At 40.6% G+C, this 20,066-nt stretch overlaps 1 protein-coding gene across 6 annotated transcripts in view; it reads left to right on the top strand.

Annotated features, from left to right (window-relative positions):
• LOC122549101 (lipoxygenase homology domain-containing protein 1-like) overlaps positions 1–20,066 on the top strand; it is a 326,386-nt gene that overhangs the window by 233,492 nt on the left and 72,828 nt on the right. The gene's annotated exons all lie outside the window — the stretch shown is intronic.

Genomic DNA, 20,066 nt, shown 5'->3' with positions numbered 1-20,066 from the left:
TGGTCAGATTGATTGTAAGGAGAGCCTAGCAGAGAAGAAGGTGAAGCAGCAGTGGCTGGAATTTCTGGGGGTAATTTCGGAGTAGGTAATTCACAGAAATTTATCCCAAGGAGGAAGAAACATGCTCGGGGAGGATGAGGCAACCATATCTGGAAGTCAGGAAAAGCAAAAGACAAAGTATAAAATGTGGTGAAGATTAGTGGGAGCTCTATTAAATACAGCAGAGGATAACTTTAAAAAAAGCAACAAGGGAGGAGAAGATGAAATATGAGAGTAAGCTAGCTAGTAATATAAAAGGATATTGCATAAGTTCTAAGATAAATAAAAAGTAAGAACGACACAAGAGTGAACGCTGGACCTGGAAACTTAGGTTGGCAAATTAGAAATGGGGAACAAAGAAAGGACAGAGGAACTGAATTGGTACTTTTCATTAATTTTCATAAAGAAAGACACCAGGGTACCAGAACTTCAAGAGAGTCAGGGAGCAGAGGTGAGTGTAGTGGTCATCACTCTGGACAAGGTGCTTGGAGACATGAAAGACCTAAAGGTGGATAAACCACCCAGAACAGATGGATGACACCCGAAAAGTTTAAAAGAGATAGCTGAGGAGAATGTAGAAACATTGGTGGTGATCTTTCAGTCATCACTGGAGTCAAAGAGAGTTCCAGAGAACTGGAAAATGGCTAATGTGACACCCCTGTTTAAGAAGGAAAGGAGGCAGAAGCCAGGAAACTATAGGCTTGTTAGCCTGACCTCAGTCACTGGTAAGATTTTAGAATCCATTATTAAGGATGAGATTGTGAGTACTTAGAAGTGCCTGCTCAAATCCACTGAGTCATCATAACTTTGTCAAAGGGAAGTCAAATCTGGCAAGTCTGTTAAAATTCTTTGAGAAGGTAACAAGTTAGACAAAGGAGAGCCAGTGACCATGACCTATTTGGATTTCCTGAAGGCTTTTGACAAGATGCCACACAGGAGGCTACTAAATAAGATAAGAGTGCGTGGTGTTAGGATCAATGCACTGGCATGGATAGAGAATTGACTGAATGGCAGAAGGCAGAGACTTTTGATAAAGGGTGATTAATGGAGTGCCGGTGACTAGTGGAGTTCTGCAGGGGTCCATATTGGGACCACAACTATTCACAACTACATACATTAATTGTCTGGACTATGAAACTGAGAGCATTGTTGCTAACTTCGTGAATGTCACAAAAATAATGGAGGGGCTGGTAGTGTTGAGAAAGCAGGGAAGCTGAAGAAGGACTTGGACAGGCTAGGAGATTGGGCAAAGAAGTGGCAGATGGAAGACAATCTAGACTTAGGGGTTCGGGTTCATAATTCTTTGACATTTGCGTCACATGTAAATAGGCTGTTTAAGAAGGCGGTTAGCAGACTTGCCTTCATTGCTCAGACCTTTGAGTATAGGAGTTGAAACATCATTTGGAGGTTGCACAGGACATTCTGGAGTATTGTGTCCAGTTCTAGTCGCACTGTTAAAGGAAGGTTATCATTAAGCTGGAGAGTGCTCAGAAAGATTTACCAGGATGTAGCCCGGAATGAAAGGTTGAGTTATAAGTAAAGGCTGGATAGGCTGGGACTTTTTTCACTGGAAGACTTAAAAAAGGCATGAGGGACAACTTTTTTCCAGAGAGAATTGTTCATGTTTGAAATGAACTTTAAGAGGAAATGGTAGATGCGAATACAGTTACAATGTTTAAAAGACATTTGGATAAGTACTTGAATGAGAAGTGTTTGGAGGGATATGGGTAAAGCACAGGCAAGTGGGACTAGTTTAGTTTGGGCGTTATGATTGGCGTGGACTGGTTGGACCGAAGAGTCTGTTTCCGTGCTGTACAACTCTGTGGCTATCTGACTCTAACTCCACCATCAACTATCTGAAATCTTTAAATACTCAAATTCCAGTTGTTTTGTGCAGGTCATCATCATGCCCATTCAGCCTAACTGGTCAGGAAACTCAGAAACAGATACACATGTTGAAAATAGAAAAATAAAAACAGAGATATATGCTACACCTACAGATTTCCTGTGGTCTATTTTTAAGTTAAAATTCCTCCTCGGTACCTGGTGTGTCACTCTCAAGTGCCAATCAATATGCAACACGTTATGGAACTTTAGCCTGTTTTTCATTGACATTATATGTTTAATGACCTTTGCGCATGTTTGCTGTGGTGCTGACTATCTCACTATTGCATTCACTGTTTCACTGAGGTAGGATTGTATTAGAATTAAGACCCCATAGAGATTAATCACATATTGTTTGGAATTTTAGTTGATTTGACAATTCAGTGTCTGCAACCAAAACACGGAGATATGTGGAGGCCATTTTGGCACGTAATAAAGTGCCATTGATAGTGTTTAATCCTTGCAATAAAGATAATATCTAGGTGGCAGTAGTTTGTGACTTGTGCTGTCTGAGAGTTTAATGTTGCAAATATGAATGTCAGTCAAAATTAGTGAAAGAAATGGGAAGACAGCTAATTTCTTTGTTTAATCCATCCCAGATATAGACTGTAGGGAAATAGATGGTGATAAATGTCCAGATTACAGAGGAGGAAGTGCTGGATGTCTTGAAATGGTTAAAAGTGGATAAATCCCCAGGACCTTATCAGGTGTACCCGAGAACTCTGTGAGAAGCTAGAGAAGTGATTGCTGGGCCTCTTGCTGAGATATTTGTATCATCGATAGTCACAGGTGAGGTGCCGGAAGACTGGAAGTACCACTGTTTAAGAAGGGCGGTAAAGACAAGTCAGGGAACTATAGACCAGTGAGTCTGACCTCAGTGGTGGGCAAGTTGTTGGAGGGAATCCTGAGGGACAGAATGTACATGTATTTGGAAAGGCAAGGACTGATTAGGGATAGTCAACATGGCTTTGTGGGTGGGAAATCATGTCTCACAAACTTGATTGAGTTTTTTGAAGAAGTAACAAAGAAGATTGATGAGGGCAGAGCAGTAGATGTGATCTATATGGACTTCAGTAAGGCGTTCGACAAGGTTCCCCGTGGGAGACTGATTAGCAAGGTTAGATCTCATGGAATACAGGGAGAACTAGCCATTTGGATACAGAACTGGCTCAAAGGTAGAAGACAGTGGGTGGTGGTGGAGGGTTGTTTTTCAGACTGGAGGCCTGTGACCAGTGGAGTGCCACAAGCATCGGTGCTGGGTCCTCTACTTTTTGTCATTTACATATGCGAGCATAAGAGGTACAGTTAGTAAGTTTGCAGATGACACCAAAATTGGAGGTGTAGTGGACAGCGAAAGGGTTATCTCAGATTACAACATGATCTGGACCAGATGGGCCAATGGGCTGAGAAGTGGCAGATGGGGTTTAATTCGGATAAATGCGAGGTGCTGCATTTTGGGAAAGCAAATCTTAGCAGGACTTATACACTTAATGGTAAGGTCCTAGGGAGTGTTGCTGAATAAAGAGACCTTGGAATGTAGGTTCATAGCTCCTTGAAAGTGGAGTCGCAGGTAGATAGGATAGTGAAGAAGGTGTTTGGTATGCTTTCCTTTATTGGTCAGAGTATTGATTACAGGAGTTGGGAGGTCATGTTGCGGCTGTACAGGGCATTGGTTAGGCCACTATTGGAATATTGTGTGCAATTCTGGTTTCCTTCCTATCGGAAAGATGTTGTGAAACTTGAAAGGGTTCAGAAAAGATTTACAAGGATGTTGCCAGGGTTGGAGGATTTGAGCTATAAGGAGAGGTTGAACAGGCTGGGGCTGTTTTCCCTGGAGTGTCAGAGGCTGAGGGGTGACCTTATAGAGTTTAAAAAATTATGAGGGGTATAGATAGGATAAATAGACAAAGTCTATTTGGGGTTGGGGAGTCCAGAACTAGAGGGCATAGGTTTAGGGTGAGAAGCGAAAGATATAAAAGGGACCTAAGGGGCAACTTTTTCACACGGAGGGTAGTACGTGTATGGAATGAGCTGCCAGAGAATTGGTGGAGGCTGGTACAATTGCAACATTTAAGAGGCATTTGGATGGGTATATGAATAGGAAGGGTTTGGAGGGATATGGGCCGGGTGCTGGCAGGTGGAACTAGATTGGGTTGGGATATCTGGTTGGCATGGACAGATTGGACCGAAGGGTCTGTTTCCATGCTGTACATCTCTATGACTCTATGACACTGGTGTGTCAGCCAGGCAAAAATATATGTAGCGACTTTGTAACAGAGCACAAGGTTCACAGTGGGGCTAAAGTAGAAGTATGGAGTACACAGTAATCATGGAACTTCGAGACTGATGGATATAGTTTTGAAAATCAGCAACATGTCTTCAGTTACTCTATTGGCAGGTGACTCAGAGGGTGACCACTGTGTTCATTTAGAACTTAGGGATGAGATTGACTAATATTCTGAACTTTATATGGCTAATCAGGATTTATTTAAGCAATTGGTATAGTTGTGTGTCGTTGTTGCTACTGTATAGGATGAGGTCTAAATGTCATTGCTACAAGAAAATCTGAAAATCTTTCAATGGAGAAAACTTTTTTTTAAAAGAAGTAAAATAAATGCTAAGGGAGAAAACAGTGTAGTATACTTAGACAATTCTACAATAGATAAAATATTTTTTGAGGAAATAATTAACTTGATGGAGAAAGGAATATCAATGATAAGGTTCTGCACAAGACATTGTTAACATAGAAACATAGGAAGTAGGAGCAGAAGTAGGCTATTCAGCCTTTTGAACTTGCTCCACCCTTCAATATGATCGTGGCTGATCCTTTATCTCAATGTCATATTTCTATTTTCCTCCTATACCCCTTGATGCCTTTAAAATAAGCTATTTCTATTTTTTGAAATATATAACATATTAAAATAAAAGCACAAAACGTTGGAGATGAAGTTGGTAAATGCTTTTAAATATTGGAGACCGTAGTACAGATAAGAGGACTGTATTCTGTTTAGTGGCATATGACATGATGTTCCTCAGAATGCAAGTACTTCTCGGGTACTTTCTATAAATGAAATGTCTTCAGGGAAATTCTAAAGCACAATATACTAAAATTGACATTCAGCAAAGTTTCTCATCTTTCTATAAAGATGGCCTCATTAATTATGTTTGGTCTTCTCTGCTTTATGGCACAGACTGAATTGTCTCACTGGCATACCTCAATGTTGGTAGAATTTATTTGAAATTGTATTTAGGGCAATAGTATGGAAATTTTTAACATTGTCACTTTGCCCTATTTAATTACACCAAAGTAGAGTTTGAGGTTCATTTATCTGTATTGATAGGAGAATTCTGATGGACACAAATAGACAAAATGCTGGTCATTCTACCCTCCTTAAAGCTGTTCAGAATATATGATTTCGGGAATAGAAAACATTTCCAGCTTTAATGGTCTTTTCTAAAAAAAACATTCAACTACAATGAGCAAAATGTTACAGGTGTCTGCATTAGAATGAGATGTGTGGATGCATCAAGCGCAAAGGGCTCATCTCGCTCCACTTTTTATGATTTTAGAATTGAATAGAATCCCTACGGTTTGGAAGCAGGCCATTCAGCTCTTGAGTCCACATCAACCATCTGAAGAGCATCCCACACAAACCAACTCCCCCTACCCTATCATCCTGCATTTCCGTGGCTATCTCACTTAGCCTACACATCCCTGGACACAATGGGCAATTTACCATGACCAATCCTGCACATCTTTGGACTGGTAGGAAACCCACATAGACACAGGGAGAATGTGCAAATTCCACACAGAAAGTCACCCAAGGGTAGAATTGAACCTGGGCCCTTGGCACTGTGAGGCAACAGTGCTAACCACTAAGCCACTTTGCAGCTCACAGGTGGCATGGTAAGATTCTCACTAGACAGTGATGAGATGCTAGTTAATGGGGATTGTTGCTTATTAAGTGCCTTAATAATGGCACAACACAAGGTTAATGGCACAACACATTAATAATCAATCTCCCATTTCACCAAACTCTCAAAACAAGCTAGGAGGGAAACTCAGGGAAGAAATTAAAGCAGCTGTCTGATGAATTCACCTCACTGCTTGTTGTTAACAACATCCATGTTGAAAACAATGTTGCGACATCCCAGGCACATTCCCTCAACATTGGTCATAAGTACACCACATTGACATTAGCATCTGAAATGAGCCAGCCTCCAAAAACTCATATTGCACATCTTCAATCCATTTACAGGATGATTCTGAACTTTAATGTTGCATGTTGGACCACTGTGATAATTCTCATTATAATGCTGCAGCAAGGACGTTGTGCACTGAAGGTCACACACTTAGTTCACAGTCTAAATCAGGCTGTATTTCTATGTTCTTTGCTTGCTGTCGTAGTGTTCACTCACTTTGAGTCTACCTCAATGCTCATAGCATTGCCTTGATTTACATTCTTTCACTTTGCCCCTCAGCCAGAGATATCAGATATGTAGAATTATTGTCTAGGTTTACCATTTCACATAGATATGAAGCCAGGAAGCTTGTCATAGCTATCAGCAGGCCTGAGTCAAGTCTAGGAGGATATTCTTTGCACATGGGATTTTTTTTAGATTAGATTACGTTACAGTGTGGAAACAGGCCCTTCGGCCCAACAAGTCCACACCGACCCGCCGAAGCGCAACCCACCCATACCCCTACATTTACCCCTTACCTAACACTAGGGGCAATTTAGCCTGGCCAATTCACCTAACCTGCACATTTTTGGAATGTGGGAGGAAACCGGAGCACCCGGAGGAATCCCACGCAGACACGGGGAGAATGTGCAAACTCCACACAGTCAGTCGCCTGAGGCGGGATTCTGGCACGTTAGTGAAGGACAGCCTCTTATAACCATCGAGAACTTGCTCAGAGCAGTTAGAGTCTGGCTCTCCCCCACCTTGAGGGTTGAGGAGCTGAATGTGGGACATTTCACCACCGATCTTAAATTTTTCTGCCTATTGCAAGCTGATTTTCTTCAAGAATAAGAGGGAGGCCTGTATTGTGGGAAATGAAAATGGGTGGCAAAGCTGTTATTTTCGGTACATCTGGGAAGGTGTCCGCATGTGAGTAGGCAGCATAGAGGACATGCAGCATTAGTGGTGTTGAAAGTTGGAGTGCGTAAAAGTCATTGGGGAAGAGGTTGTAGGCAACATTAAGAGTGATAGAGAATGAACCTTGGTGGAAAGTAGCAGAAGTAGTGGGTGTGCATATCAGAAAGAAGATGGTGTCACTTAGGTTGAAAAAGTGGAGAAGGTCATGGACCTGTTTTCAACACTGTTGGGCATTCCTCCAATGGGCTATGACTGCTTTAACTGACATAGCAACCAGACATTTATTTTAATTGGTTCTGATTTGGATTTTGCCAATCAATTTAACTGTTGCAACTCACATTAAAGTGGACTTTCCAGCATGTGCATTCTCCTGGACACTGGCCTATGAATTTTCTTACTCAAGTCAGATCTTGTAGGGGTCCTTTGCTGTGTCAAGTCCACAAACCAGCAGCAACTAAAATGGCTTGCCAGTCTAGATCCTGAAGAACCTCTTAGCCACTTGGCTGAGACTCGGCTTTGTTGTGGGGTTTTGCTGTGGACTGGTTTAGGGTCCCTCTGCTCAGGATATGCTCTGCGTGAGGCTGTGCAATTCCCTATACTCAAGTGGTGTTCCCCAAACTCAATTAGAGAGGTGAGGGTGTCCACTTCCTCTGGGATGCCCTGTAGCTGCAACACTCCACTTGCCGTATTTTCTAATGACAAAGACAGTTGTAGTACCTGTTTGAAGTCCAGTTGGGCTTTATCTAATTGGCAGTTTTGCATGATTACCTCATTAATTCCACATGCAAAATGGTCTTTCAAAATCTCATTCAGGGTTAACCCAAAATTACATGACTCTGCTAGTCGTCTTAAGATCATCAAAAATCGAGGTACGAATTCCTCTGGTTCTCAAGCAGCTGAATAAAACCAGTAGTGTCCCAGAATTAGAGAAGGTTTGGGTTCATATTATTCCTTAACTAAATCTGTTAACTCTTGAAAGGCTTTCATATCTGGTGCCTCAGGGAAAGTATAGCTCCTATTAACCGAAAATGCTGCAAGTCCATAAGCAGTCTAAAGGATTACTTGTTGCTTTTCATCTGCCCAATGTCATTAGCTCGGAAAAAATCACATACTTTCCACATACCTGCCCAGTCTTCAGCAGAATGAATTGAGTCAAGCTTCCAAAGACAAGGCATGATGTCAGAAATGTTTACCCCAACTCAAAGGCAACTGTTGTGAGTGAATTCTCCTCAGGCACATATTGTTTTCGCTCGTTGCCACTGAATTAACTGCACAGGAGTCGGTATCCTGTCACCAAGTCACCCTTTATTTACGTGTGCACAGTACATTTGCTTTGACCAGCCAGCTCAAAGCCGGTCCCTAGACGAGGGAGACCTTCTGAATCTCCTGTTCATCTTTTTTTGTGTTCAAACTATTCATTGACCAGCTGCTAGTGATTTTTCCAACATAATTTTGTTTTTAAAAATGGCTTTCCCTATTTGAGCTGAATTTCCAATCCATTACTCAAAACTTTTTATTTTTGCCTCCTCTGTATTATTTACCTGAAATAATTGCACAAAGGATGTTATCCCATCATGAAGACCCCCTTTATTTGAATGTGCACTGTACACTGGCTCCAACCAACCAGCTTCAAGTCAGTTCCTAGACTCAGGGGACCTTCTGCATCTCCAGTTTATTTTAAATTTTTTTTTTCTAAGTCAGTCTCCAGATTGAGGAGTCTGTTTCAATCTCCCATTTATACCTACCAGACAGGACTCCCTCATTAGTCCAGTTTAACCCCAATCAAGGATCTCATAATTAATGAGATCCACTTGGCCCTGGTTCCAATTCACAATATTATTAGAGTCATAGAGTCTACAGGATGGAGACAGGACCTTTTGCCCAAACTGGTTCATGCTGACCAAAATGTCCATCCACGCTAACCCCATTTCCCTGCACTTGGCCCATTATTTTCTAATACTTTCCTATCCATGTATTTGTCCAAATGCAATTTAAATATTGTTAATGTACCCTCTTCAGACACTTCTGCTGGCAGCTCACTCCATATGTGTATCACCCTCTGTATAAAAAACGTTGCCCCTCAGGTTCCCTTTTATTCTTTCCCCTCTAATGTTAAGCTGATGCCTTCTAGTCCTCGATTCTCCAACTCTGGCAAAAAGAGTGAATGCATTCACTCTACCCATGCTTCACATGATCTTATACACTTCTATAAGATGACCCCCACCCCCTAATTCCCCAGTCTCCCATGCGCTAAAGAAAAAGCTTGTCCAACCTCTCCCTTTAACTCAGACGGTTGAGTCCTGGCAACATCATTGTAAATTTCTTCTGCATTCTTTCCAGTTCAATAACATCTTACCTACAGCAAGGTGACCAAAATTGAACATAATACTCCAGGTGCAGCCTCACCAATGTCTTGTACAACATAACTTCCCAGCATTTATACTCAATGCACTGACTGATGAAGGCCACTGTGCCAAAAACATTCTTCACTGCCCTGTCTACCTGTGACTCCACTTTCAGAGAACTGTTTACCTGAACTCCAAGGTCCCTCTGTTCCACTACGCTCCTTAAGGACTCCTACCATTCACCATGAAACTCCTACCTTGTTTTGACTTTCCAAAATGCAAGACCTCACACTTATCTATGTTAAACTCCATTTGCCATTTCTCGGTCCGCTTCCCTAGCTGATCAAGATCCTGCTGCAATTTCTGAAAACCTTCCTCACTGTCCACGATACTGTCTATTGTATACCAAACTTACTAAGCATGTCTTGTACATTCTCATACAAATCATTGATATAGATAACAAACTGTAATGGGCACAGCACTGACCCCTGAGTCACACCACTAGTCATAGTGAGGGGCAGGTGATGTAACATATATCAGCTGTTAATAGAGTTTTAAAAAATTTCCATTGAAACAAAGAAAAAAGGAGCAGGTGTAGGCCATTTGGACCTTCAACCTTGCACTACCGTGTATGCTATTGATCAGTATTCTGATCCCACTTTGTCCCTTCCACTATTACCTTCTACTTCCTACCATCAAGCCAGTTATGTACCCAATTTTCCAGCTCCCCCTGTACTCCATGCCATCTAACCTTCTGGAGCAGCCTACCATATGGAGCCTTTTTAAAGGGCTTACTGAAATTCATATAGGCTATGTCTATCGCCCGGCTCTTGTCAACCTTACTGGTCACTTCATCAAAGAACTCTTTGTGTGGCATGATCTCCCACGCATAATGCCGTGCTGACTATTCCTTGTCAAACCATATCTTTTCAAATGCATGTATATTTTATCCCTCAGAATCTTCTCAAGTAACTTAACTACCACAGATGTTAGGCTTACTGTTCTATAGTTCCCAGGTTTTTCTTTGCAGCCCTTCTTGAATAAGGGCACAGCATTTGCTAACCTCCAGTCCTCCAGGACCTCACCCTTGTCTAACGATGATGCAAAAATATCAGGCAGGGCCTCCATAATTTCTTCTCTAGTCTCTTGCAGAGTTCTTGGATATATCTGGTCAGGACCAGCAGATTTATCCACCTTCATACATTCTAATACATCCAACACTTCCCCTACTGTGATATGGACTGTCCCCAAGATGTGACCACTAAGTTCCCCAAGATCTCAAGTCTTCATGTCTTTCTTCACAGTAAACATAGAGGAAAAGTATTCATTGAAGACCTCGTTCATCTCCTGTGGTTCTACACATACATGTCCACTTTGGTCCTTGAGGGGTCCTACTTCTTAAGGCTAAAAGAATCAAAGGGTATGGGGGAAAACGTGGGATCAGAGTACCTGATCAATTGCATACAAAGATAGTGCAAGCTTTAAAGTCCAAATGGCCTATACCTGCTCATTTTTTCTTTGTTTTGATGGACATTTTTAAAAAATCTATTAACAGCTGATACATGTTACATCACCTGCCCCTCACTATTACTCTCCCAGGCATGAATATGGATGACAGCTCAAGTTATACCTTGCACCTGAAAAATCATCCTCATTCTAAGCCAACACTCATATCATCAAGTTATCACTTAAAGAGCTCTTCAGATCAGTGTCCTGTGCCTGACTGTCTTTCAATTATATATCAATGTCTTTCCTTCTTCCACAATGCCAGAGTTGTGGCTTTTTTTTCTACAGTGAATCCACCATCAGTATTTATTGGTTCACTGTTGACCAGCACCTTAATTAGACCAGTGATTTTAACACCATGACTGTGAGAGAAGAATGGTAAATACTCTGAGACCAATGGTTCACCTGACTATTCAAAGTCCCAAATTCATGTGCAAATCTCAACCAGGTATATGATCACATACCCAGTCCATAACAGATGAGTACAACTGTAACAATGCTCCAAATAAATCATGCAATGTAAAATGTGTGCATCTGCACACCTTTGTCATTGGATTTGATATCCACCCTTTCAATCATTGGGATGTTGTCATTGTTCTATTTGCTTTGTATAAAACACATGTATTCCAGCAAATTTCTGCCATCATGACATTCAAGCATGGCTAACACAGAAGTTAGGTTTGAATAAGGTTAATGAAAAGGTCTACATAGTTGTCAGAAAGAATAATAAACTTGATGATTGAGCGGATTTTACAGTATTTCAAAGGAGGCCAAGAAGCTGATTAAAGAAAGGGGGAATGGAATAAATGTAAATTAGCAAAAAACATAAAAATGGCCAAGAAAGGCATCTATAGGTACATAAAAAGGAAACGTTTGACTAATTCAAATGTTGGCCATTATGGGCAAAGTCAAAAGAATTTATGATGTAGAACAGATAAATAGCAATGAGGTTAAAATATTACTTTGTATCTGTCTTCATTGAGAAGGATGCAAGTTATCTCCAAGAAAAGTGGGTGTCCTAGTACCTGAATCCCAAAATGTTAGTATGCAGGTACAGCAAATAATCAGGAAAGGTATATTTTATTGCAAAAGGAATTAAATGCAAGAGTAGGGACCTTATGATTCAGTTATACAGGACATTGGTGAGACTGCATCTGGAATGCTTTGGTGTTAGTTTCAAGATTTAATAGACTAATACCTGGAATGAGCATATGAGTAAAGGCAAGACAGGCTAGGCCTGTATCCTTTGGAATTTAGAAAAAGCAGCAGTGCTTTAATTGAAACATATAAGATCCTGAGGAGACTTGTTTGATGGATATTTCCTCTTGAGGGAAAAACTAGAACAAGGGGACATAGTTTTAAAGTGGGCACCTATTTAAAACAGTCAAGATTAGAATGGTGCTGGAAATTCACAGCAGGTCGGGCAGCATCCGAGGAGCAGCAAAATCGACGTTACAGGCAGGAGCTCTTCATCAGGATCCTCAGATGCTGCCTGACCTGCTGTGCATTTCCAGCACCACTCTAATCTTGACTCTAATCTCCAGCATCTGCAGTCCTCACTTTCACCTATTTAAAACAGATGAGGAAACATTTTTTTCCTCTGAGGGTTGAGATTAATTTCTTCTTCAAGATTACCAAAAAGATGAAGCATTTTCAGGGGCATGCTGGGATGTAGTGTTGAGGTTAAAATCCTATCACCCATGAACTTATTGAACAGTAGAGCAGGCTCAAAATGCTGAGTGGCCCATTCTTGTTCCTTGTTCGTATATTCATAAAATGTCAAACATCTCCCTCAACTTTTGTATTAATGCCCATGCCATTCAAAGGCTTGATTTTGATTTCATATTTTTATTGCATTCAAAGTTAGCCATCTACCATAGTGGGATTTGATCCTATGTCCCTGGAACATTAGTCTTGGATATGACATTGTATGAAAAAGTCACTGAAGTGGTTGATGAGCAATTACCATATTGAATAACTGTGTAAGCTTGGGAGGCTGAATGACCTCCTGTGTTCCTCTGTTCCCTGTATGTTTAACCCAAATAAGAAACAGAGCAGGAATGTCATTGATACTCAATCACCTTGACATTCCCCTTGAAATCACATACCATCCTACTGTTCCATCATCATTCAAAGTTTTGTAATTTTCTACCCGACAGCATCATGCTTAAATCTACTGTTACCATAGTTCAAGGAGATGGCCTACTTTATGATCAAATTGGAGTGGATAGTGAGTGTAGCTTTGAGTGTGATTAATCACTTATGGCACTGCAGTCAGGACCATTGAGCAGTATTGCTGAAATTAATGTGCATTGTCATTGTCATCCATACACTTAACAACAATGTGCAGAAGTAAAGAGCTTTTTTGATTGTGCACATGATGCAATTTTGTTTTGGTGCCCTCATTTTAAATCTAGTCACCCTACTGCTGGAGCAATGAGCAGTTTGTTTCCTTAAGTACAACATTCCTCTTGCTAAAAACAAACTGGGTTATTTGAACTGCTGCAGACCCAAAGTGAGTGAACCATTACTGCAGAACATAATTCTGAAAATGGCACTTTTGCATAAAGCTTGAAATGTGTTGACCTTTAAAATGTAAACATAAAAACTTGTGCTGATGGTGCAGTATTTTCCAGCCTACTATACATGCCACTGAAAGTGGGCAGAGGTAATGTTTCTGCCCTTTTTCTTTGTTTGTCCGTATATATCTCAACAATTAATGAGTGGATTTAAGTAATGCTTGCTGTGCCCCTTTGGGCCATACGTGGTTCTGAAATATCTTTGAAGGATCCACAGGTAGGGTGAATTGACTCAATTTTAAAATGTTGTGGGTTCTTTCATTTCAAATATTATGAATTGCCTAAGCTGCTGTGGTGGAGATCAACACAGCTGTCAAAATCTGAGCAGAGTTTTCTGTTCTGGATGGAGGCTTGCTCTCTGAGCTGGAAGATTCGCTTTCAGCTCAGCGAGCAAACCTACATCAGAACCTTAACGTGAGCTACAAATCTTCTCCAAAACTCGCTCAGAGTGTTCTGTGTCGATTGGCCTGAAGCATTTGTAGTAAGTTGGAAATTTTCAATAAAAAGAGCTCTTTTTTTCTGTTTGTTAGTTCCTGTGCATTGATAAGGCAAAGAAATGCCTCAGGAAAGAGGTGCATAATTGTAACAAGATTAGGTTATGCTCTGGTTTTCTTTACTCATTATTAATTTTAACAACTGGAACTGGTAGATGTTACAAATCAGTATGTTGGCCATTGTATTTAATTCTCTAGCTTCCTTCTCATCAAGCAAGGCTTCAGTTAGAGATAGCTAATTCAGAGTATTTCTCCCATTCAAAATATTTCTTAAAATATTTAACATAATATTTTTTATTGTGTTTATTATCTAGAAGATATCACAATTGTTATGACATGGGGTAAACCCTCCTGCTTTTTTTAAACCAGCAACAAAGACAAGATTTATCCCATGCAGCAGTCTGTGAAAATTCAATAGGACAAGAACTAGTTAAATTAAAAGTAACAGCTTTATTTCTTAAAGTATAACAGAGAATAATTAACTAACAGTATTTACAACTCCTTCCTCTAACCTATCTTTCACCTTCCCTTCCCCAAAATAGGCTGATAAAACTCTCAGATAAGATTTACAGAACAAAACTCCTTATCTCAAAACTAGGCACATTTCGGTTTTCCTCTGTATTCCTGTCTTCTTTTCTTCTTCTTCAGGATTCTGCTTCATAGGTTACTGATCAATAAAGATATCTTTAAGAGAGCTATTTTTCAGGCAGTCTTTACATGTTGGTACCTTGGTAGTTCTCCTCTCAACTGTTCAACTTTCTCCAGTCTTATAACTCCAAAGCATCAGATTGTGTCAATATACTCAATTCAAACTTCATTGGAGGTGGGTACTTTGAGGTATAATTTAAACTTACTGGTCAAATTTGAATTTTTTTTTGTCTCCAAGCAACCAGCTAATCAAGTTCTTCAACCAAATCGGAATCAGAATCCCTACAGTGTGGATATATGTCCTTCGGCCCAACAAGTCCACACTGACCCTCCGAAGAGTAACCCACCCAGATCCATTGCCCTACCCTATAGTTACTCCTGACTAATAACCTCCACTATGGGCAATTTAGCATGGCCAATTCACTTAACCCGCACATCTTTGGATTGTGTGAGGAAACCGGAGTACCCGGAGGAAACCCATGCAGATACGGAGAGAATGTGCAAACTCCACACAGTTGCCTTAGGCTCGACTCGACCCCAGTTCCTGGGTGCTGTGAGGCAGCAGTGCTAACCACTGAGCCACAGTGCTACCCCATAAATGTTACATTATTTTTTCAGAACACTTGGTGCTGTCAGGTAGTTTTTGCTAGCTTTTAACTCTCTTAAAGATACAGTACACCCAAATCTTCATAACACAATATTGTGACATGCTGCTGAATGCTTATATTAGAAATTGCAATGATGCAATGATTTATTCTATTCATCTAGTAGTCTTTGTTTATAGCTGAGTATATCAGTAAGTCATGAGAATAGGGGCAAGAATTTTGGTTTTGGCCAGGATGCCAACATTAGAGTTAAATGGGGGTCTTGACCTCATATTCATTCAGAAACGATCACCAAGATCACAACAATCACCAGGCAGCTGACCACTTGCTTGAATTAGCTAACTGATGGCCAAAGGTAGGCTCACTGTCTAATTATGAATGATGGGTTGGCTCTCAAAGCTGAAGTGCCTCAAGCTGAAACGGAACAGCAGCCAAGAGTTCAGGTTAAGGCAGCTTTGTTTGGGTCAATTATTCCCAGATCCCTGAAGTCAGCAGATCACGCGAATAGGATTGTTAAGAAGGCATGTTGTGGCACAGAGTTGAGGAGCAAGGATGTAATGTTGGAGTTGTACAGATTATTGGTTAGACCACAACTGGAGTTTTTTGTGCCATTCTGGTCAACTCACTACATGAAGGATGTGAAAGCACTGGAGTGGTTATTGAAGAGATCCATCAGGAGGTTACATGGGATGGAGAAATAGAGATATAAGGAAAGACTAGATGGGCTTGGATTAGTTTCTTTAGAGAAGCAAATCCTGAGGGGTGATACGATTGAGATGTATAAGGTTATGAGGGGTATGAACAGAGTGAATAGAGAACAGCTTATTCCCCTTAGTTGAAGGGTCAATCATGAGGAGGCATAGTTTTAGGGTAAGGGGCAAGAGATCCACAGGGGATTTGAGAAAAAAAACCTTTTTCAGTCAGTGGGTAGTGGGAATGTGGAATGCATTCAAAAAATATTTTGAAATGCATTTGAAATATAACGTTCTACGATATGGGACAAGTGCAGGAAATTGGGATTAACGCCCCTTCAGTTGTAGTTATGTCAGTGCAGACTCAATGGGCTGAAGTGCCTTTGCTGCACTATATGATTCTAAGACTTCAATTTTAAATCATGTATTATTTTACAACTTACCTCAGTGCTCAAGCCACAATAATGGAAGGGAAAGTGTCTATCTGCACAACACAGCTATAACATGGTACACTGTTAGGACTTCAAAACTTATCCGGAATAATGGCATCCCTATATCTATTGTTGGAGGCTGCCTCCAGGCAGCTGATCACTTGCGAATTGGTAATAGCCTTTGTTAATAGCCTCCATCTGGGAAAATGGTCCAAAGTGATGCTAACAGGGATGTCACTAAGTCTAAGCGCGCATTTCCATATCTGCCTGTTTCTAAGTCCACCCTTGTGTCAGACTGAAAATTTAGCAAAGACTTCCCACTCAGATGCCTTTTAAATTTTGTAATCTTACCAGCCTTCACCGCTTCCTCTGGCAGCTCATTCCATACACACATGACGCTCTGCGGGAAAAAGTTGCCTGTTAGGTCTCTTTTAAATCTTTCCCCTGTCACTCTAAACTTATGCCCTCTAGTTTTGGACTCATCTACCCCTGGAAAAAGACCTTGTCTATTTACCTTATTCAGGACCATCATGATTTTATAAATGTCTATATGGTATTCTCTCAGCCTCCCAATGCTCCAGGGAAAATAGCCCCACCCGATTCAGCATCTCCCTATAGCTCAAACCTCGCAATATCTTGTAAATCTTTTCCTAATCCTTTAAAGCTTCACAACATCTTTCCTACAGCAGAGAGACCAGAATTGCACACAATGTTCCAAAAATGGCCTAATCAATATCCTGTATAGCCACAACACAACCTCCTAACTCCTTTACTCAATGTACTGACCAATAAAGGCAAGCTTACCAAATCCCTCCTTCACTATCCTATCTACCTGCGACACTACTTTTAAGGGATCATGAACCTGCATTCCAAGGTCTCTTTGCTCAGCAACACTCCACAGGACCTTACCATTAAATGTATAAGTCCTGCTCTGTTCTTGCTGATCTTTTAGTGGCCTCCTATTCCGTCCTTAGTTACCCTGTTGTCCTCAATATATTTGCAGAATCCTTTTGGATTCTCCTTAACCCTATTTGCCAAAGCTATCTCATGTCTCATTTTTGTCCTCCTGATTTCCATGTTAAGAATGCTGATACTGCTTTTACACTCTTTTAGGGAATCACTCGATTTCTGGTATATCAGACGCATCTATATCTGATGTATGATTCCTTGTTATTCTTGACCAAAGCCTCAATTTGTCTAATCATCCAGCATTCCCTGCACCAACCAACCCTAACAGGAACACACTGCCTCTGGACTCTCGTTATGTAATTTTTGAAGTCTTCCTATTTTCAAGCTTTCCTTTTACCTGCCAACATTGCCATTCTAAAAGATGAGAGACTTAATAAACAATCCAGGTCTTTTTCTATATATCATCTCAGTTGCATCACACTGTAAACGTTTGCTATAAATTCGGTGTCTCACGATCTTATATTCCTCAACCACCTGATGAAGGAGCAGCGCTCTGAAAGCTAGTGCTTCCAAATAAACCAGTTGGACTATAACCTGGTGTTATGTAATTTTTGACTTTGTTGTCTTATATAGTTCACTTCTACCCCAGGACACATTCCAATGATCTAACAATGTGAATCTTTCTCCCCTGCACCAGCTCCTCAGCCATGCATTCATCTGCTCTATCCTCCTGTTCTTACCCTCACTAGCTCATGGCACTGGGAGTATTCCAGATTTTGCTACCTTCAAGGACCTACTTTTTAAATTCCTGCTTAACTTCCTAAATTCTCTTCACAGAATCTCACCCTTTTCACTTCTTATGTTATTAGTTCCAATGTGAAGAATGGCCTCCTGCTGGTCCCAGTCTCCTTTGAGAATAGTCATCTCCTCTTCTGCGATATTTATGCTCCTGGTTCCAGGGAGACAATATACCATTCTGATGTCTTGCTGTCAGCCATAGAATTGTCTGTCCGTGCCTCTAACTAGGCAGTCCCCTATCACAATTGATCACTTGGAATCCGACGTACCCCTCAGTACATTAAAGCTCATCTCCGTACCAGAAACCTGGCTGTCAGTGCTACATGCCCCTGACAGTCCGTCATCCCGTACATTTTCCAAAACAGCATGCTTATTTGAGATGGGCACAGCCACTTCCAAAGTTATAGTACGATCCAGAAGATTGGCCAAGTTATTTTCAATCTATTTTGTTCAATGCCTGTCACCAGAAGATATAGGAGAATGCTGTTTTTTTTCAATGACTTGCAAATAAAAGCACACTGATATTCACATCAATATGTAAAACCTGAAAAAAATGCATTGTACTTTCAGCTTAGTTTGTTCCTGGCTTGACCTAGAATATTATATCTGTCTTTTGGATTGTTGCAACTGTTCATTGGGGTTGTCATTAGTTGAAGGTACCACAAAATGATCTACCAAGTGCAGTTATACTACATCTGCAACATGTTTTGATTGTTTCCTTTACAAGATTGCCTCCAATAAGTGCAATAATGATACTGAAAATTCTAATGTAAAGGATATTTCATTAACAAAAAAACTTTTCACCAATTGCCTCAAAGTGAGCAGGAATAAGCCATTCACTCCCTGAGCCATTCAGCAAAAGCATGATTGACCTCCCACCTCAAAGCCATTCTTCTGCACTGTCCAATGTTCCTTGGCATCATTAATATCTAGAAATCTGTCAGTTTCTTTCTTGAAAATACTTAGTGACCGAGTGTCGACAGCCCTAACTGGTGGAGAATTCCAAAGATTCACCAACATTCGAGTGAAGGAATGCCCCTCATCTCAGTCCTAAATTACCTATTTCTTAATCTGAGACTGCACCACATAAATTAGATTCCCTTATATTTTGTGCTGGTTACATCTTCAGCCATGTTTACTCTGCTCAATCCTACCAACCTTTTTTATGTGTCCAATTTTTTTTTAAAAGTATGGTCCTTGTTTGAGTGTAGAAACACATTACTACTTGCATGGTTTAGGAGCAACAATTTTGAAAACTGCTCCACACTTACATTTTATCAAACGTCGAGCCTGTACTTTCAAACTCAACATCTTTTACCATAGTGTTAGCTCTCATACTGTTCCATGGGAATCTGGGTCTGGTGGTTGATTCAGGTGACCTTTATTTGTCTAATTTATAGCACAGTTACAGTATACAGCAAAAAAGACTCTCAACACCGACCCTCCCCAAACCCCCCCCCCCCCCACACACACACACACACACACAGTTGATGCTATTAGTCAGCGGTGCTGAGATGTTCCTCTGTAATTGGCTGTCTCAAACAGCATCCCACACAGTCAATTTCAATGTATTTTCAATTAAGACCACTGAACAATAAAGAGATGGACAGGTTGGTGGGATCCACCCATGATCATAATGTTTTCATAAACTTTCTTATCTTTCTTCTTGGGACTTATGACAATGAATATTGAATTCAAGTAACATTTGCCAGAACTGCCAATTAATTAGATCAGGAACTTTTAAATTTCTCATTGCAGACAATATAAAAGAATATTGACTTTTGATCAGTACCAACAAAGTTATGTGGTTACACCAAATGTTAGAATTCTTTAGCTAACAAGTTGTGTTTCCAATGTCTGATAATCTCTACCGTCCCTGTAATGATAAGTGGTGCGGGGGGAGGGGGGTGGCGGGGGTCACTTCTACTGCCTGAAACTGGTTTGAATTTTTTTCTCCAATGCTTTTGTATAGACGTAGATCCAAAACTAGTTCAGAATCTATATCTATGATTAGCTGAAGGATTTTCACTAAAACC

Source organism: Chiloscyllium plagiosum, unplaced genomic scaffold (assembly GCF_037043375.1).
Source record: "Chiloscyllium plagiosum isolate Xiang-an unplaced genomic scaffold, Cpla_swu_hap1 HiC_scaffold_4, whole genome shotgun sequence".
Taxonomy (NCBI): domain Eukaryota; kingdom Metazoa; phylum Chordata; class Chondrichthyes; order Orectolobiformes; family Hemiscylliidae; genus Chiloscyllium; species Chiloscyllium plagiosum.
Note: the sequence above shows the minus strand (reverse complement) of the source record. Positions and strands in the feature narration are given on the sequence as shown.